Source organism: Typopeltis vanoorti, chromosome 12, assembly GCF_054136105.1.
Source record: "Typopeltis vanoorti isolate ZY-2024b chromosome 12, IOZ_Tvanoo_1.0, whole genome shotgun sequence".
Taxonomy (NCBI): Eukaryota; Metazoa; Arthropoda; class Arachnida; order Uropygi; family Thelyphonidae; genus Typopeltis; species Typopeltis vanoorti.
Genome location: NC_143560.1, coordinates 131,810,173 through 131,830,759, shown reverse-complemented (window position 1 = coordinate 131,830,759; position 20,587 = coordinate 131,810,173). Strand labels below are relative to the sequence as shown.

At 39.4% G+C, this 20,587-nt stretch overlaps 1 protein-coding gene across 1 annotated transcript in view; it reads right to left on the bottom strand.

Annotated features, from left to right (window-relative positions):
* Window positions 1–20,587, bottom strand: part of LOC150101230 (MAM and LDL-receptor class A domain-containing protein 2-like) — a 1,363,156-nt gene that overhangs the window by 669,617 nt on the left and 672,952 nt on the right. The window lies entirely within an intron of this gene.

Sequence of the window (20,587 nt, the reverse complement as noted above, 5' to 3'; positions counted from 1 at the left end):
ATCCAAGACATGCAAGTGCATGACAATTACAATATTACATCTTGTGATATGTGCATTTCACTCGCAAACCACTCCATTGCAAAAATATCCTCTTTCCACTCCAACTTGCACCATTCTCATAGAGCTTTCAGGGATGTCCTCTTGTCCTAGCTGCTCATGTTCTGTCTCCCTCCAAGATATGAAAATCTCTTTTCAAGCCAGCCTAGTTGGCCGAGTGGTCAGAGTATCCACTCTCCAGCCAAAAGGCTGCAGGTTCGAATCCTGGCATGGGCATGAATGTTTGCAATTGTCTGTAAAAATACTAGTGATGATGGGTGGTAAATGACGGTGGTGTAGATGATGGTAATTGCGGTTCGTTTTATTGGTGGATTGAGTGGCGGAGACAGAGAGTTGTAGAGTAGGCACCCTACCTCGATTAGTCTTTGGACTCCCTATAGGTGTTACGTGATAATAATAATAACAACAATAACGTGTGTATGTGCATTGTTCATTAAGATAACTTCATTCATATCCATAATTATACAGCAATGAAGAGTGGCAGCAGGCAGAAGAATATTTTACACACTGAATATTATATCCATTTTTGCATCTATATGATTTAGTTTTTTTTCTCTTACCAGTGTAGTCACTGATTTGTTTTTATATTATCATCAACAAACCTCCACGGAGTCAAAGACACTCACTCCATGGAGGCTTGTGGACATGACACATCATAGAGAGATCCTCACTGTTACAAATTCAGCTCATCAAACCATGCTATACACTCACTCACTGTTTCCACACTCTCACATAATGCATTTCACTCGCAAACCACTCCTATTGCAAATATCTCCTCTTCACAATCCAGCTCACACCATTCTTATACAGCTTTCAGGGATGTCCTCTTGTCCTAGCTGCTCATGTTCTGTCTCCCTCCAAAATATGAAAATCTCTTTTACATAAAATCTTACTGTATGAACAGTATTCCAATTGGTCATCATATCCAGTATTCTAGAGACTTGAAATGACCTTGATAACAATTCTCTAGACTCTTTCTAGTATATATACCCAGTACCACTGCATCCTAGAGGATGAAGTTAATGTGAAAGATGTACATATGGATTTACCTTGGGCAATGTGGCAGAGGGAGATTGTTTACTGATGGTCATGATTGTTTGTGTGAATATCAATTCCAATTAGAATGAGTGGAGAGAATTAAAGCTGCTAAAAAAGGAGACTGAAGACAAGAAGAGTAAGTCAAGGGGCATATGTGAAGCGATCAGGATGCCAAAGCAGTTGACTAGTGCATGAAGATTGAGAGTAGGTGTGAGAGAAGGGTATGAAAGCGTACGATAAGAAAGATCGAAATCAATGAGAGAATGGTAGCAACATGGAATGAGTAAACTGAAAAAGGTTGAGAGAGAGAGAGAGAAACTTGAATAAGAAAAAGTTATAGATGCCAAGAATGAAAAAATGTGTTTGAGGTACCATGTAAGATTTGATGGATGGGCAGAGTAGAGTGCCAGCGGAGTGATTGCCAGGTAGAATGATAGAGAGCGGGGCAGTGACAATAAAACAAGGCGAGATAGCATTTGGGAATAAGGAAAATTAATTTCTTGAATTATTGAGAGAAAACTATCTCAGGCAGTATGTGAAGGTGGGCACATGAGGATTGAGATTTATAGATCTGATCAGTTCATCAGAAGATGTGATTGTGAGTGGGATTTTGCACTTTCCTCTAGTTGGTGAGAGTGATCATAAAGTGATCACCTGGGTTGTGGCTAGTCATATGCAGATTTCGGTGAGGAAAGGATATATGTGGAATTACAAGACTAGTGCCTATGAAAAGCTTTGGAGGCAGCTTGGAGCTATAAGCATGGAATGAGGAGCTAAGCAAGAGGGAGACAAATGCTACATGGGAAGAACTGACCAAAAGATATTTAACAATATTGATGTGCAAATGTATTCAGAAGATCAAATGAACAGAACAAAGTAGGTGTCTGCTGGATGAATAAAGGAATTAAGCATGAAATTTTAAGAAGATACTGTGTAGGTAGCACAAGAAGAATAAATAAGGCTAAGTGGTGTGAGTTAAACATCGGTCATTGAGTAGGCTAAAGGAAGATAAGTAAATTTTATATTTGAATGTGTGCCGATATTGTCTAAATTGCAGATTAAGTATTACTGGGAGATAATGTGGAACACAGTATTTCAATAAATTTCTTAGCCAATGTTATTATAAATTAATTGTTTTTGTTAGCACACTGATACAGCATTGCAGTGAAAGCAAATCATTGCATAGCTCTGCATGAAAAACAAACAAAGAAAACACTGTGGATTTCTCAAAAATAGTGGTATGGAGCCATGAATGTAATATGTATGCATTAGAAGATGTCATGGATAGTTATGTAGAAATGATTTGAAAGAGGACAAAATGGAAATGATAGAGGATGTGAGGGAATTATTTGGGGTAGCAAAAGAGAAGAGTGAGAGAGTTAGGATGGTGAGTATCTTACCGCAGTATGACAGCGAAGTGTTTAGAAGGAGGGCCATAATTGCCAATGACTTTACGCGTGGGTTATGCATGGAGAGTGGTGTGGAATTTGTGGATGTGTGGAATGAGTTCGATGGGCGAAAGGACTTATATAAGATGGATGGGTTACATTTGAATGGAGTTGGTGTATGGAGACTTGAAAAAGTGTTGATGAATGATGTGGAAGTGGATGTACAGACTCAGGGAAACTAGATTTATTAAGAGGGGGGTAGATATGCAGACTTTAGGGAGACATTTAAGTGTATGAAAGAGTATATTATGCCCGAGCGAGTACGAAGGACAACAAATCAGAATGGGATAGTTAGTATAAGGCATCAAAGTAGGGATGGGACAAATGGGCTTCTGCAATTCATGTACACTAATGCCAGGAGTATTAGGAACAAGAAGGAAGAGTTTTTGCCCATGGTTGGCACTTCCAGGCCACAGGTTGTTGGTATTAGTGAAACATGGCTGACAGAAGATGATAAAGCTACTGGGATTGAATGCGACGGGTATAGCGTGTTCAGGAGTGACAGGGTGAATAAAAAGGTGGAAGGAGTGTTATTGATGATAGCTGATGAGCTGCAGCCAAGAAGTATAGAAGTTGAACTGCAGGATGGAGAAAAAAGCACATTTGAGGCTGTTTGGTGTGAGATAGAATTTAGCAGAACAAAATATACAATTGGGTGCTGCTATACACCAGGTGATGGAATAGATGGTGGGGATAGTATGCATAAGCAAATAGAAGAAATGAGTGGAAGGAGGGTAATTATTATGGGTGATTTCAATTATGGTAACATTGACTGGAAAGAGGAGAGGGCACATGGGAGGAAGGAATTGGATTTTATGCGGTTATTAAGGGACAACTATCTACGGTAACATGTAGTGGAAAATACCAGGGGGCAGAGAGTGCTGGACCTAGTAATTGCAACTGAGAATGTGGCTGTAACGAACATGACCATGTTGCCACCAGTTGGTGAGAGTGACCATAAGGCCATGACTTGGGAGGTGGCTAAAGGAGTCGAATTTACAATTAAGACAGGGTACATGTGGAATTACCGGGCTGGTAAGTATGACAAGCTTAGGTGTGTGCTTGGCTCAATACCTTGGCGTGTAAAACTGCAAGGGCTGGATGTTGATAGTGCATGGGAGGTGGTTAAGAAGTGTTTGCAGGAGGCAATGGTATACTTTGTATACCAAGAGTCCAAATAATAAATCAAGTAGGGGTTAAATGGATGAATAACACCATTAAACTTGAGCTGCAAAAAAAGAAACAATCGTGGAGGGAATTTAACGAGAAAGGTGACCATCAGGCGCAGGAACAGTATAAAGCTCAGGCCAGGATGGTAACAAGGGTGGTAAGAAAAGCAAAAGCAGATTACGAAAGGAAATTGGCCACGCAGGCTAAAGAGAATCAGAAACAGTTTTTTCAATATGTAGCAAGTAAAAGGAAGAATGCTCATGGTAGAATGATCTTAAAAAATGCTGAGGATAGGGAGGTAACCAAATCAGTCGATATTGTGGAATTACTGAGCGAGCTCTTTGCAAGTGTATATCATCCAGGTAGTGACTTTGCAGGAATGGAAGAACCAACAGCTTATACTGGAATTGTGATGAATGAAGTAGAGGTAACTAGTCTATTACAGAACCTCAATGTCAATACATCTGTGGGATTGGATGGTATACCAGCTCGTGTCGTACGTGAAGCGGCTAAAGAATTGTCAGTGCCCTTGACCATTTTGTTTAATTTGAGCCTTGGGTCTGGGTCAGTCCCAAGGGAGTGGAAAGAGGGGAAAATAGTTCCGCTGCACAAAGGTGGTTCCAAGGCTGCTGTTGAAAATTACCGGCCAATCAGCATAACAGGAATCATTATCAAGGTCTTAGAGAAAATAGTCAAGAGGAAAATACAAGATTGGATAGAAGAAAATGGGATACTGTATCGGGGACAGCATGGTTTTGTGAAGGGTAGGTCATGCCTCAGTAACTTGCTCACGTATTATAATACAGTGACGGCTGAACTGGATAAGGGTAATGGGTTTACAGTGATTCTACTGGACCTTGCTAAGGCCTTTGACAGGATACCACATGGCATTCTAATCAGTAAATTGCAGCATATGGAGATGGACATAGGGTTGGTGAGATGGATAGGAGGGTGGTTGACTGAGAGATATCAGAGAGTGGTTTACTCAGGAGTAGAGTCCACAAGACGGCCTGTGACTAGTGGTGTGCCACAAGGATCTGTTCTTGGACCACTGCTGTTTAATTTGTTCATAAATGATATAGGAAAGGATCTGAGAGGAACAGTTCATTTGTTTGCGGATGATGCGAAGTTGGGTAGGGCAATAGTGAATGCAGACGACGTCAAAATTTTGCAGGATGATTTGGATAGATTTGAGGTCTGGGCTAAGGAGAATGGATGTCAATTTAATGTGGCAAAATGTAAGGTTATGCATTTTGGGGTGAAAAAATTGGTGGCAGTTTACTGCATTGGCGGAACTGTGCTCCAGGAAATTGATGAGGCACGAGATTTAGGAGTGTTGGTGGATAAGGAATTGAAATTTAGGGGACACATTGCAAAAGTGGCCAAATCAGCTCATCAAATCACTTGGTTGGTGAAGAATACGTTGACAAGCAGAGACAAGCAGGTTATTGTTCCTCTGTATCGAGCCTTGATAAGACCCCATCTCGACTACTGTGCTCAGATTTGGTCACCTAGGTTTCTTTTTGATGGGGAGGAGGTGGAGAGGATCCAGAGGCGAGTGACCAAGATGATAGCAGGTCTGTGGAATGAACCTTATGAGAACAGGTTGAGGATTTGTGGGTTGCAAAAATTGGTTGATAAGCAGAGGAGGGGAGATATGATTGAGACATTCAAATTACTGAATTGTTTCTATAAAATTAATTCAGAAGATATTTTTGAGAATAGGGCTGGTTGTGGGAGGACTAGAGGACATCCATGGAAACTGGGCAAAAGTGTGGTTAGTAAAGGTGTTAGAGCTGGGTTCTTTACTTTTAGAGTAGTGAATGAGTGGAATGCTCTCCCTGAGTCTGTGGTGGGTGCTGTGACGGTGAATGAGTTTAAGGCGAGGTATGATAGATACTGTATGAATGTCAAATAGTTGTGATGAATATGATTTGGGCCTCCCTCGATGAGTCTAATGACTCCCTGGAGTTGCCCGTAATAATAGTAATAGTAATAGTAATAGAAAGGATGAATAAGAGAAAAGATTTGAGTATGAGTATGTAAGAAATGTGATGTTCTGATGAACCATGAAGCTTGCTTCATGGTTCATCAGAACATCGCATTTCTTATTTGTCATGACTCCATGTTCTTTACTACTATTTAAACTATTTAAACTCATATTTATGAGTTTAAATAGTTTAAATAGAAGTAAAGAACATGGAGTCATGACAGGTGAAGATTGTGCAAATGTTCAGAGAACATGTGGGAAGTGATAGTGAGAAAAAAAGTTCGACTGGTGATAAAGTGGACAAGAATGACTTTGAAAAACAGAGTTTTCAAAGTTTTCAGTTTTGAGTTCAAAGGGGATGGATGCACAATATATGATCCTATCAAGTAGGATTCACCTAGTCTCCCCCAAATCAACTCTCACCCCCATGTGATGAACCCTTGAACCTGAGCAACGAAGTGGAAGATCGAATACTAACCCCAGTGGGAAGCTTGGTCACGTACAAATGAGAGAAGGGAGACTTAGGGAAAGTTTGGAGGTGCTAGGGTGGCAGTCCCTCCACAAAACTAGGCTGCAGATGGCAAGTAACCGAAACAGCTGAATATTTTCTTACTCCAGTGTCTCAAGAAAGAAGTAACTGGACTGTCACTCTGGAAAACAACTCAGACAGGTTATGGACATGAGCAGGATAAGGAAAGGAAAAAAATGAAAAAAATGAACAAGAATATCTGGAATGTCAGGAGTATCCATCACAAAATATCAAGATCTAGACAAACCCTTAATAGAAAGAAATATCAAATTAGCAGTAATAACAGAAACAAAGAAAAGACAAGGCTGAGATGAAATGGATAATTACATCTGTATCTACAGTGGAGACAAAAAGAAAGAAAGAGCGAAAGCAGAAGTAATGATTTTTATTCCCAAATTGATTTTAAAAAATATCGCACATTACAAATACTGAAGGGAGAGAGAATTCTAGAATTAAGATTGCAAATAAGAAATGACTTCCTGACTATTAGAGGTGTCTATGCCCTAGAGGAAGGAAGAGAGGAAGATAGCAATGCCTTTTATTTAGATTTACAAAAAAATAAAAAAAAAATAAATAAATACAAATCATTATCCATTAATAATGGGAGATTTTAATGCCAGAGGAGAGAATATTCCACTATGTATAAAAATAGGAAAACGGTAAAACAACATGCAATAAAAATGAAAACAAACTTAGGCAGTTTTCTGCAAATAATAACTTAAAAATTACTAACACTTTTTTCAAGCATAAAGTTTGCTATAAATTCACTTGGTATTCAAGAAACATAAAAAAACTGACTGTACAATAGCTAATAAGAAAAAGCTAATATGATACTAGACAACTGGATATTTAGAAATGCAGAAATAGAATTTGAGCATTACCTTTTACAAGGAAAATTAAGAATATTTCTGAGATGGTTTAAAATAAACCAAATCAGTGCTAAGCGAAATCTCCAGGAATCTCTTAGAGTTTAACTCCTGGAATGACAAACGTATCAACTACCTTAATTTGCAAAGAATAAATGGAAACCTAAAGGAAATAAAAGAAAATGATGACATAGCAATAGAATGGAATAATTAAAAAAATATATTAATAAATGCAGCAACAGAATGGCTCAGAACCAAAAGTAAATGGAAGAGGAGAAAGGGAATAAGAAATTGAGATGAAAACATTGAAGCAATAATAAAAGATAAAAAGAGAAGCATAGAAACAATGAATAAACACAAAATCACTAGATAAAAAAATTAATTATAAATAGTATTATTATTACACCCACCATGGAGTCAGCAGACTCATTGTGAGAGGTTCATTCAACTCACAACATATTTATCACATAGATTCTTAAAACTCTTAATATTCCTTGAATTAACAACACATTCTGGTAATGCATTCCATTCACTGAAAGTTCTCCATGTAAAAAATCTGCTCCTCATCACCACACTTTTACACAACTTTCAGGAATGACCTCTGGTTATTCCCCTCTAGCCATCTACTCATTTTATAATTCCCTTTAGATTATTCTGATAAAATCCTCTCACTGACTTAAACATCTCTATCATTTCATCCCCTCTTCCTCCTATCCACCAAACTCTACAATCCACATCTCTTCAACTGCTCTCCATAGCCACATTTTAAACATCTGATATTGTCTTAGTCACTCAGTGGATCCTCTCCGATGTCTCCACATCACACTGAAAACCAGGTGACCAGATCTGAGCACAATAGTCCAAGTGTGGTCTGACCAGTGCCATATACAGTGGCACAACACTTCCTTATCCTTGCACATTAGAGTACTTCTTTTCATAGCAGCACTACGATGTACAACCTTTGCAACACTAGCAATATGCCCTCTAAACTTCAGTCTAATGTCAACCATCACCCCAAATCTCTAATCTCACCAACTTCCTGCAGCATGGTACCACCGATATAGTACACAGAATTATATTTCTGCACTCCAAAATGCAACACCTTACGCTTATTGATATTAAAATTATAACTCCACTCTTTTGTCCAAGTTAAAAGTCTATTTAAATCTTCCTGAAGAGTTCAGCATCAGCAGTGCTACTTATAATTCTTCCCAACTTTGCATCATCAGCAAATAACTGAAAATCCCCAGTCAGTCCACATGATATATATCGTTTACAAACAAGTTAAACAGTAGAGCCCAAGACCATACATAACCCTGGGACATGCAACTGGTTACCCTCCTTTTTTTTAGACATTGCTCCATTATACAAAACCTGATGGTATAATTCAGAGAACCAATCTCTGATCCATCTAACCAATATACTATCTATTCCCATCCTCTGAAACTTGTACATCAATTTATCATGTGGTAATCTATCAAATGCTTTTGCAGAGTCTAAGAATATCACTGTATATGAATCTCCCTGATCTAACACACTTGTCACCTTATCATAAAAGCAAGTAGATTACTAAAACAGGACCTACCATTTACAAATCCATGCTGATCATCATAAAGAATGCTATGTCCATCAACCCAATTCTGTATTCTATTCCTTACCAATCTCTGCAACATCTTGACCACAACCGCAGTTATACAAATTGGCCTATCGTTGGAGACTTCTGTCTTACTTGAGGAGCGGTACTATTATGCCTTCTTTCCACTCCTTAGGAACCCTACCCACTGCAAGATTTTTCATTAAATAGCCAGGTCAGGGGCATGATCAACTGTGGTGCACATTCCTTAAGGATAAGTGGTGATATGCCATCCATTCTCACAGCCTTATTCACATCTAACCCAACCAACATCTGATATGCCTCTGTTTCTTTCACTTCCAATTCTCCTAATACTTGACTCTCTTCTATATATTCCCCCTGCATCATATATACCAATATTATATTCACTGATAAAGTGCTTGTTCAATAATTCCATTATATCCTTTGCAGCTGTTATTCTGCTGCCATGACAATCCACCAATGCTAATCTGAAATAATTATTTTCCTCCTGCTTGCCATGTAGCAGAAAAATTCCCTTGAGTTTACCTTGGGAATTGGCTGACCAGCCAATCTCCTCTCATACTGCACCTTTTCTTTCTTCACCATGCTCGTCACCTTTCTAGCCTGCATTTTATACTCTTCATGGATCTGATCACTACCAACTGTCTTGTATCTCCTCCAGAACATTTTCTATTCATTTCACTCTCATTCTATTTACTTGCTTAACCGTTGGTATGCAGTCATACATTGCTTTTGTCAGATAATGCTTTGTGAGTTTCCATGCATTGTATGTATTGATACTAACTGACTACAGAGCTTCCTATAATCACCTGCTTTATACTTCCACATGTATCAATTTTTGGCAGTGTCCTTTTCTTGTTTCATCAGTTCCCAAACAAGTACCTCATGATCACTCTCACCAACCAGTGGCAGTGACAACACTTATTATTATTATTTAGGCCTCCAAGGAGTCAAAAGACTCATCGCAGGAGGTCCTTCCTAGGAAACACAAGTCTATCAAGACTCAATGTGGGAGGTCCCTCCTATGAAACACAAAGTCTACCATACCACTCCTTAAACTCATTGACCGTTCTTGCTCGCACCACTCCATCAGGAAATGCATTCCACGGTTCAACCACCCTCCATGCAAAGAAATCACTCCTCACCCTCTTGCTCACAGTTTCCTTTCGTAACTTCAAGGGATGGCCCTTTGTCATCACTCCTTCCCGCTGTTCAACCAAGCAAAAGAACTCCCCAGTGTCAACTCTGTAAACCACCTCTCAAGAGTTTATTTAAGTTAAGGGATATTACATCCCATATTGTTTCATAGCTGAATAGGAAACTCATAGTTTCATGCCAAATATAGTAAATATATAAAGTTCAGTGAGTCCAAGCGTAAACAAATACCTGGATAGTGTTACAACTGACCTTCTAGGGAGTGCAATATTGAGGCAACTCATGGTAAGGGTGGAGCAAGCTCCGATCACTATTCTTGATATTTCCCCATAATGTGAAATCCAGCTCCTAGGAGCTGTATTACTGTTCTGCATTATGAGTGAGAGAAGGTCACTACCCAGACCGGTTTCAACCTTTATTGAGGTCTCATCAGTGAGTAGGTAGACCTAGAAATACCAAGTTTGTAGCAAACAGAACTTACATATACCATACTATGAGAATTGCCAAGAAGGTGCCCTAGTAAATTATTAATTATATGAAGAGCCAAAGGCTTCAATTCGATGACATAAACTTATTTAAATTAAGGGATATTACATCCCATATTGTTTCATAGCTGAATACGAAACTCAAAGAGTTTCATGCCGAATATAGTAAATATATAAAGTTTGGAGAGTCCAAGCGTAAGCAAATACCTGGATAGTGTTACAACTGACCCTTCAGGGAGTGCAACACTGAGGCAACTCATGGTAAGGGTCGAGCAAGCTCCGATCACTATTCTTGATATTTCCCCATAATGTGAAACCCAGCTCCTAGGAGTTGTATTACTGTTCTACATTATGAGTGAGAGAAGGTCACTACCCAGACCGGTTTCAACCTTTATTGAGATCTCATCAGTGAGTAGGTAGACCTAGAAATACCAAGTTTGTAGCAAACAGCCTTAAAAATGATCCATGTGAAGGACGTCCAAAAAGTGTAATAACACCGGAAATCATTGATCAAGTGCACAATATGGTGTTGAATGACTGGTGAGTCAAAGTGATTGAAACTAGTGACACTATAGGCATTTCAAAAGAATGTGTAGGATATACTGTATTTTGCATGAAGAATTGCAAATGAAAAAAGCTTTGTGCAAGATGGGTGCCACGCTTGCTCACAGCAGATCAAAAACGCACTCGCATGAAAATCTCTGAACAGTGCTTGGAGTGTTCTAACAAGAATAAAACTGATTTTGTGCACCAATTTATTACTATGGATGAGACTTGGATAAACCATTACACACCAGAATCCAAACAGCAGTCAAAACAGTGGACAGAAGCCAGCTGTTCAGCACCAAAGAAGACAAAGTTGGTTCCATCAGCAGGAAAGGTCATGGAATCAGTGTTTTGGCATGCTAAAGGCATTTCTTTTATTAATTATCTTGAGAAGGGCAAAACAATAACTGGGGAATATTATTCTGATATTTTAACCAGACTAGACAAAAAAATTTGTGAGAAAATACCCAGTTTGCAGAAGAAAAAAATCACCTTTCATCAGGACAATGCACCAGCCCATAAATGTGCTTTGGCAATGGCAAAATTAAGGGATCTGCACAACGAATTGTTATAATCCACCTTATTCCCCAAATTTGGCTCCCTCTGACTTCTATCTCTACCCAAAACTAAAACTCTAACTTGCTATTCAGCGTTTTTCTTCAAATCAAGAGGTGACTGCAGCTGTAGAGGGGTATTTTGCAGATCTTACTGAGAACCCCCTACAGGGATGGGATAATGGTGCTGGAGCATCACTGGAATAAACATATTAGTCTTAAGGGAGATTATGTTGAAAAATAAAATAATTTTGAAATTATAAATTCGATTTTTCATTGTTAGGCCGAGAACCTTTCAGAATACCCTCATGCTGTCATAGAAGATCACTTTCAGTGAAGTAATTTCTGGTTTAAAATTCCTATGGCAAAAACTGACAGATTTTTTGATACAATACAAGTGGAACCAGATGAAATGCAAATAATTTCCACAGTCATTTCTCCTCTTACTGACCACATATCTAAAAAATTCCCTAGGATTTTCTTTGGATCTTAGGGCCAATCTTCTCTCATATTCCAGTTTCGTCTTCCTTATCATACTAGTCACTCTCTTGACCTGTGTCTTATATTCTTCATGCATCTTCTCTCTTCACCTGTCTCCTTATATCTCTTTAGCTTCTTTTTTGCATGCAATTCCTGCTTAATATTGTTTGTCATCGACTTTACTCCAAAGGGTGTTTTCTTCTTCACTCGTGGTGTACAACTTACCATTGCTGCTAGCAAATATTCTTTCACAATTTCCCACGCACTAATGATATCCCGGCTTTCCTCCTCTATGAAACTTCCCCAAGTTGACGTCTAAGACTATTATAATCACCTGCCTTATAATTCGACATACATTCCCGTCTCTTTGATACTCCTGCATGTCTATTCATTTTCCAAGTCAAAACCATATGGTCACTCTCTCCAACTAGTGGGAGAGATGTCATCTCAGTTATTATCACTCTTCTGATGCTATGATATCTTCTAATGTTGGAGAAGCTTGTGAGAACTAGGATCCAGGGTTGGGTTGACAACAATGGTATAATCTTTGATGGACAGCATAGATTTGCTAAATTGAGGTCATGCTTTAGTAATCTACTTACTTATTAAGACTGCTTCCTTGGACAGAGGAGAAGGATACACAGTAATATACTTGGATTTTGCAAAAGCTTTTGATAGAGTACCTCATGATAAGTTGACAGTCAAACTATCTGATAGGTATCAACAAGTTGTGTGTGGAGGTGCGATATCCAGGAAAAGGAAAGTCACTAGTGGAGTGCCTCAGGGGTCTGTTTTAGGGCCATTACTATTTAACTTGTATATTAATGATATTCACAAAGATTTGGATGGAGATATTGAGTTGTTTGCAGATGATGCAAAGTTGGGACGAACCATAAAGAGTAGTGAAGATGTTGTGGCCTTGCAAGAAAACTTGAATAAATTGAGTGATTGGGCAAGCAAATGGGGATGTGAGTTCAATGTTGCAAAATGTAAGGCTTTAAAATTTGGAAAACAAAGATTAGATGCAGAATTTATGCTTGGTGAGAATATATTGTTGGAGGTAGAGTAAATAAAAGATCTGGGGGTGATAGTGGATAAGGATCTAAAATTTAGATGACACATCGCCAAAATTGTGAAGACAATACAAAGACTTCTGGGAATGATGAGGAGGACACTGACGTGTAGAAGCAGGGAGATTCTTGTTCCATTGTATATGGCTTTGATTAGGCCACACATGGACTATTGTGCCCAGATTTGGTCACCGATTTTTCAGAAGGATGAAGAGATGTTGGAAAGGGTCCAAAGGTGACTGACAAAGGTAGTTTCTGACCTCTGGAATGTTTAGTATGAGGAAAGATTGAGAAGATATAATTTGCAGAGTCTGGTAAAGAGAAGAAATAGGGGAGATATGATAGAGACCTACAAGTTGGTAAGGGGGTTGTTTTAAGATCAATGGTGGAGAAGTTCTACAGAGAATAGTGGGAGATCAGGGGAGAACCCTGAACAGTTTCCAGGTATGATCAGAGGTCATACCTGGAAACTGTATAAAGAGGGTGTAAGTAGGGGAGTGAGAGGCAGGTTTTTTTCGTGCAGAGTTGTGAATGATTGGAATGTCTTGCCTGAGAGTGTGGTGTCTGCAAGGAGTTTGAGTGTGTTTAAGACACGGTATGATGAGATGTGTGTGTGATGAAAGGACCTCCCAGATGAGTCTTTGACTCCATGAGGTCTTGTTTAATAATAATAATAATAATAATAATAATAATAATAACCAAATCCAAAACTCTTGAACCTCTTGTTCCCTCTATTGCATGTTGCCTAAGACATCTGTCCCTCAAGCTCAAGAATTCTAGAAATTCCATTTCCTTATTGCTACATGCATCTTCCTCTCCCTATTTACTAATTACCTATTTACTTACCTATTAATGATTGTTAACTACTGTAGTTAACAATCACTCTTCTTGCGCTTGTCAAACTCAACTGTCTAAACATCTCCTGGTCCCCACCCTCTGTGCTCCTGCGTCTGTAGCAACACCCCCAGTAAATATCCTGTCTTTCCCACCTCTACCTCACACCATCACCATATGCTTTCAAAATCATTAGTGTCACTGCTTTCCAAAGCCTCTACTCTTAGAGGACATAGGTGGTCACTTATCATAAGCAGTACTCCACCACCACGCTTTCCCTTCCTATCCTGCTGAAAAATGCTGTACCCACGACTTCTATTCCTGTTATTATATCCTCTTCTGTCAAACATGTCTCAGTGATCCCAATAATTTTTTTTCCCAGGCTGATGCTATCTGCGCCACCAATTCCTTTCCCTTATTCCGGATACTCCTGGCATTAGTATAAAGCATATAAATGGCATTATTTCTATACCCAGCATTATCACCTCTAGACATCACTGGGCTCAGTGTTACCTGATGTCATTCCCCCTTCTCCCAAGTACCCATTCCCACAAGAGGCCACCCCTGCTACCATCCTCCCTGGGACACACTATCTCGTTCAGAACAGCAATCTCTCCAAATACCTACGTCTTTCCTCATTCAAATGTAAGTGGTCTCTCACATACAATTCCTCTCTGTACTTAAATGCACTCCAAGCATCCACATATTCCAGTCCTCTCTTGTCACACATTCTAGCTATCATGTCATTAAATATTACTGTTCTTCTGCTCAGCTCGTCATTATCATACCTCGGCAACACCCACACTATCTTTCCTCTCTGTGTCTTCTTCCGTACAGCCTCACGCAAAAATCTCATATCTCTCGCTGCCCAACTTTCATTACCACTCAAGTCATTTGTTCCTACCATCACAATCATCTCATCCACCCTTTCACCTCTCTTAATTGCCATAGCCACTCTTTCTATCATTTCTCCTGGCAAACACTCCTCATGCATCCTATCTTGAACACCACAGATCATTGAGTCCCCATACATTATACTTCTTACCATTCCCTCTCTCCTATTGTTTCTATTCTCTTCTCTTCTTTAATTCCCATACGTCTCTCTCTCTCTCTCTCTCTCTCTCTCATCCCCTCTCCTCTACTGCTCCTATTTTCTCTCTTTTCTAGTATTCCCATACCTCTCTGAGCATTCCCATACCTCTCTATACAACAGAGTTTTTCCGATATGCAGAAAGTAGAAAGGAAAATGTTTATGGCAATATGATATTAATGGATGAAAATGATAGAACAGTAACTGTTACAGCAGACATTGTTGAGGTATTCAGTGATCAATTTAAAAGGGTGTTTCATCTTCATCAGGGTGACATCATGAGAAACTGAAATGTAGAGGACATAGGATAGGGTGGCTTAAAAATAAAAATATGTAAATGATTTACATCATTTACATGAAGTAATTTCATAAAATCATTGATAAAATCATTTACTTAATGTAAATTGATGTATGTAAAAGACACTGCATAGTTCAGTGAGTATAGTTGAAGCCTTTTTGCTAGAGAGACCTGGGTTCCCTTTCCGTCCATGGCATGAGGAACTTTTATCTGGTCTCTTTTGATGAAAGGTGAGTAAACCAGTCTCATACAGAGGTGGAGAGTTTTTGTCCACCTGGAAACTTGGGTTTTTCGACCCTCAGAACAGCCAAAGTGATCCCATGAATATGCATGGATTTACAGCCATGAATACTTATGATAATATGTGAAAGAGACAGGGTCCTCATCACATGCTGTTATTCCAGTTGTCAACCATAAGTCACATCCTGACAGTCAATCTCCTGGATAGGAGAAGGGACCTGAATGAAAATGGGATCTAAATAAGGCAATAGGATTTGATGACATATTGGCGTGCCTCTTAAAAGAATGTTCCGGGGAAGTGACAGTGGCATTCGCATGCCTGTTTAATAATGTTGTCTTACAATAGCACAGGTTCCAAAGGGGTAGAAAAAAGGTAAAATTGTTCCATTACATAAAAGTGGTGATAAGGCTGTGGCTACAAATTATAGGCCAATCTGTATATCTGGAGTTGTGGGGAAGGTATTAGAGAGATTGGTGAGAAATAGGTATAGAAATGAGTTGATAACATCAGCATTCCATGTTGTTATCAGCATGGATTTGTTAAAGTGAGATCATGTTTTTACTAACTTACTTATGTACTATAACAAGGTGACAAATAACTTGGACAAGAGAGATGCATATATGATGGTACACTCAAATTTTGCAAAAGCTTTTGATAGACTTCCACACAACAAGCTGTTAAATAAATTGAAGTGAACGAGATTGGACTTCCGAGTTGGACTGGTGACTGACTATCAGATAGGTATCAAAAATTTATATATGTGGGGGTGAAGCATCCTGAAAAGTAAGGTCCCTAATGGTATTCCCCAGGGGTCAGTATTTCTTTATTTTTTGGTTATGATTGGATTTGTACAAAAGTGACAGTCTGCATTTAAATGGATTTGATGATGATAATCAGCTGGAAAGACTGTTGCTGCAAAGAGGAGCAATGAGCTATGTGATAAGAGAGCAGATGAAGTAAGAAGTGAAGGAAGAGATCAGGAGAGAGGAACTAATGAGAATGAAGTGTTTCTATGTGTATGTTGTATGTTAGTATGTGAGGGATGATGATGATGATGAGAGATGTAGAAGAAATCAAGATATAGAAGGAAACAAGGGGGGGGGGAGTCAAGATGGACAGGGAGATACAGTATAAGGAAAGTGCATGCTGGAAGTATTAGTGAAGCCGTGAACGAGGGTGATTAGCATGGAAATGAGATGGCCTGGGATGTGAGGGGTGTAGTTCAGTCTGAGGAGATAGGGAAAGTGATATAGGAGATTGGGGATGGTTAGGTGTTGTAAAATCACAACCAATAAATGGCATGGGTAAGACTAGTTATAGACCTAAAAGTGAATTACTGTGCTTATTTACAAATGCCAGGATATTATTATTATTATTATTATTATTATTATTATTATTATTAAACAAGACCTCATGGAGTCAAAGACTCATCTAGGAGGTCCTTTTATCTCACACACATCTCATCATACCGGGTCTTAAACATATTCAAACTCCCTGCAGACACCACACTCCCAGGCAAGGCATTCCAATCATTCACAACTCTGCACGAAAAAAACCTGCCTCTCACTCCACTACTCACACCCTCTTTATACAGTTTCCAAGTATGACCTCTGGTTCTCCCCTGATCTCCCACTATTCTCTGTAGAACTTCTCCACCATTGATCCTATAACAACCCCTTACCAACTTGTAGGTCTCTATCATATCTCCCCTCTTCCTTCTCTCCACTAGACTCTGCAAATTACAACTTTTCAATCTTTCCTCATACTCGACATTCCAGAGGTCAGAGACTACCTTAGACAGTCGCCTTTGGACCCTATCCAACATCTCTTCATCCTTCTGAAAACCAGGTGACCAAATCTGGGCACAATAGTCCATGTGTGGCCTAATCAAAGCCTTATACAATGGAACAAGAATCTCCCTACTTCTACACGTCAGTGTCCTCCTCATCATTCCCAGAAGTCTTTGTGTTGTCTTCACAATTTTGGCAATGTGTCCCCTAAATTTTAGATCCTTATCCACTATCACTCCCAGATATCTTCTTTCCTCTACTTCCAACAATATATTCTCACCAAGCATAAATTCTGCATCCCATCTTTGTTTTCCAAATTTTAAAACCTTACATTTTGCAACATTGAACTCACATCCCCATTTGCTTGCCCAATCACTCAATTTATTCAAGTCTTCTTGCAAGGCCACAACATCTTCACTACTCTTTATGGTTCGTCCCAACTTTGCATCATCTGCAAACAACTGAATATCTCAATCCAAATCTTCGCCAATATCATTAATATACAAGTTAAATAGTAATGGCCCTAAAACAGATCCCTGAGGCACTCCACTAGTGACTTTCCTTTTCCTGGATATTGCACCCCCATACACAACTTGTTGATACCTAACAGATAGCCAGTCTCCAATCCAATGCACTAATCTAATATCCAACCCCATCTGCTCTAGTTTGACTGTCAACTTTTCATGAGGTACTCTATCAAAAGCTTTTGCAAAATCCAAGTATATTACTGTGTATCCTTCTCCTCTGTCCAAGGAAGCAGTCACTTTATTGTAATAAGTAAGTAGATTACTAAAACACGACCTCCCTTTAGCAAATCCATGCTGTCCATCAAAGATTATACCATTGTTGTCAACCCAACTCTGGATCCTAGTTCTCACAAGCTTCTCCAACAACTTAACCACAACACCTGACACACAGATAGGCCTATAGTTTGATGCTTGAGTTCGATCACCTCCTTTATGAAGTGGCACAATCTTGCCCTCCTTCCACTCTTTAGGGACTTGACCAGGTGCAAGACTCGTATTAAAAAAATATGTCAAGGCAGGTGTCAACTCTCTGGCACATTCCTTCAGAATACGCGGTGATATATTATCAAGTCCCACAGCCTTATTTACATCTAGTTTACTCAACTCCCCAAACACCTCTTGCTCACTTACAGTCAATCTCTCCTCCCCATCATCAACTGCTCTTAATCTCTCCATGAAGTCACATTCACAAGATTGAAAGATCTTTATGAACTGCTCATTAAGTATCTCCACCACACATTCTGCAACAGCTGTCTTTATACCATTTCCTCCAATCAATGTCATCCTTCCATAATCATTCTTTCTTTTGCTGGCTACATATCGAAAGAACTCCCTAGGATTCTTTTTAGCTTCATTAGCTAACTGCTGTTCATACCTCTCTTTAGCTACTCTCACCAACCAAGTCACTCTCCTTGCCTGGTCTTTGTAGAACTCATGAAATTGGTTACTTCCACTTCTCTTATGCTGCCTCCACAATGCCCTTTTTCTCTGTATTGCATGCTTAATCTCTTTATTCATCCATCTCACACCTAACTTATTTAACCTTCTCACCCGTGGTATACATTTAGACATTGCATTCACTAAATATTTTTTGAAAATCTCCCAAGCTGCATTGATCTCTTTTCCAGCTAACTCCTCATTCCATGCTACACCTGCAAGCTGTCTTCTGAGCTCTTCATAATCACCCCCCTTGTAGTTCCACATATACCCTTTTTTCACAGGGGTCCTTGCACTGCTGGCAACCACCCAAGTAATCACCTCATGGTCACTTTCACCAATTGGTGGATGATTTGATACCTCATTGATAATTACATCCTCCGATGAGATGACCAAATCCAAGACCCTTAATCCTCTTGTGCCCTCTGTTACATACTGTCTGAGGTAGTTATCCCTCAAAAACTCAAGAAACTCATTTTCTTTACTTCCAGTTGCTATCTCTTCATTCCAGTCTATATTGCCATAATTAAAATCACCCATAATAATCACCCTTTTCTTATTTGTTTGGCTTATTTGACTATACATTTCACTATCACCACCATCCCCATTACCAGGTCTATAACAACATCCCACCAAGTATTTGATTCTATTCACCTCTATCTCACACCACACTGCATCAAAACCACTGGCCCCATTTCCCTCTTGCATCTCTACCTTGTATGGACATAACTCTTTCTCTATCATCAATAGCACTCCCCCTCCCTTTTTACCCCTTCTATCCTCACGAAACACATCATACCTTTCCATCTCTATTCCTGTCAGGATGTCATCCTCATCTAACCATGTCTCACTTATTCCGACAATCTCTGGGTGCACAGATGCAATTAGTGGAACCATTTCATCCGCCTTGTTTCTTATACTTCTAGCATTGGTATACAAACACAACAACTCATTTCTGGATCTACAGCTAGTTCCACTGATACCACTCACTTGATGTGATCTCTCCATGCTGGACTGGGGCCATTTCCCTTTCTGCTTCTTCATTTTAGAACCCTTTGCAATTCCTTCTGTTTCCTCTTGATCCCTGATCATCCCATTACTTTCCTGCTTACACATGCTCTCACCTCCTCTTGGAGCATCCACCTTTCTCACGCTGTGTATCCCTGTCCACCCTGAGCCTCGCCGTTTCCCTGCTCCTCTTGCACACCCATTCTCTCATTTTCTATACTCATACCACTCACTTCCACATTCATTTCCACTCCTTCAATCTCTCCTGTCTTACTCTCCTGCTCTTCCACATCACTCCCCTCTCGATCTGATTCATTCTCTCTATTCACTTCTCTGCCTTCCAACAGCAGTCTCTCCAAGCGACTCACACCATAACCACTCAAATGCAGTCCATCGCTCCCATACAGCTCACTTCGTCCCTCAAACTAATTCCACACATTAACAAACTGTACTCCCATCTCCTCACACATTTCAGCCAGAATATCAAACATAATCCTTGCTCTCCGCCTCATTTCACTGCAATCATACCTAGGCAACACACTGACCACCCTTCCTGTCACACTATTCTCCTTTATCTTTCCAAGCAATCTCCTGACATTCATTTTGACATGCTCTTTGTTCTCTCTCAAATCATTCGTACCAATTAATACAATTAACTCTTTTGCTCGTTCCCGCCTCATATTCAAAGCCTCAATCACTCTAATCATTTTACCGCCTGGAAAACAGGGTATTAGAAATAAAGGAGATGAAATGGTTTTTGCTAATATTGAATTTATTCACCAAACACTGCTGGAATAAGTGAAACATGGGTAAATAAAGATATTAAGATAATAAAGTGAAGGGAAATAGATGGATATGAA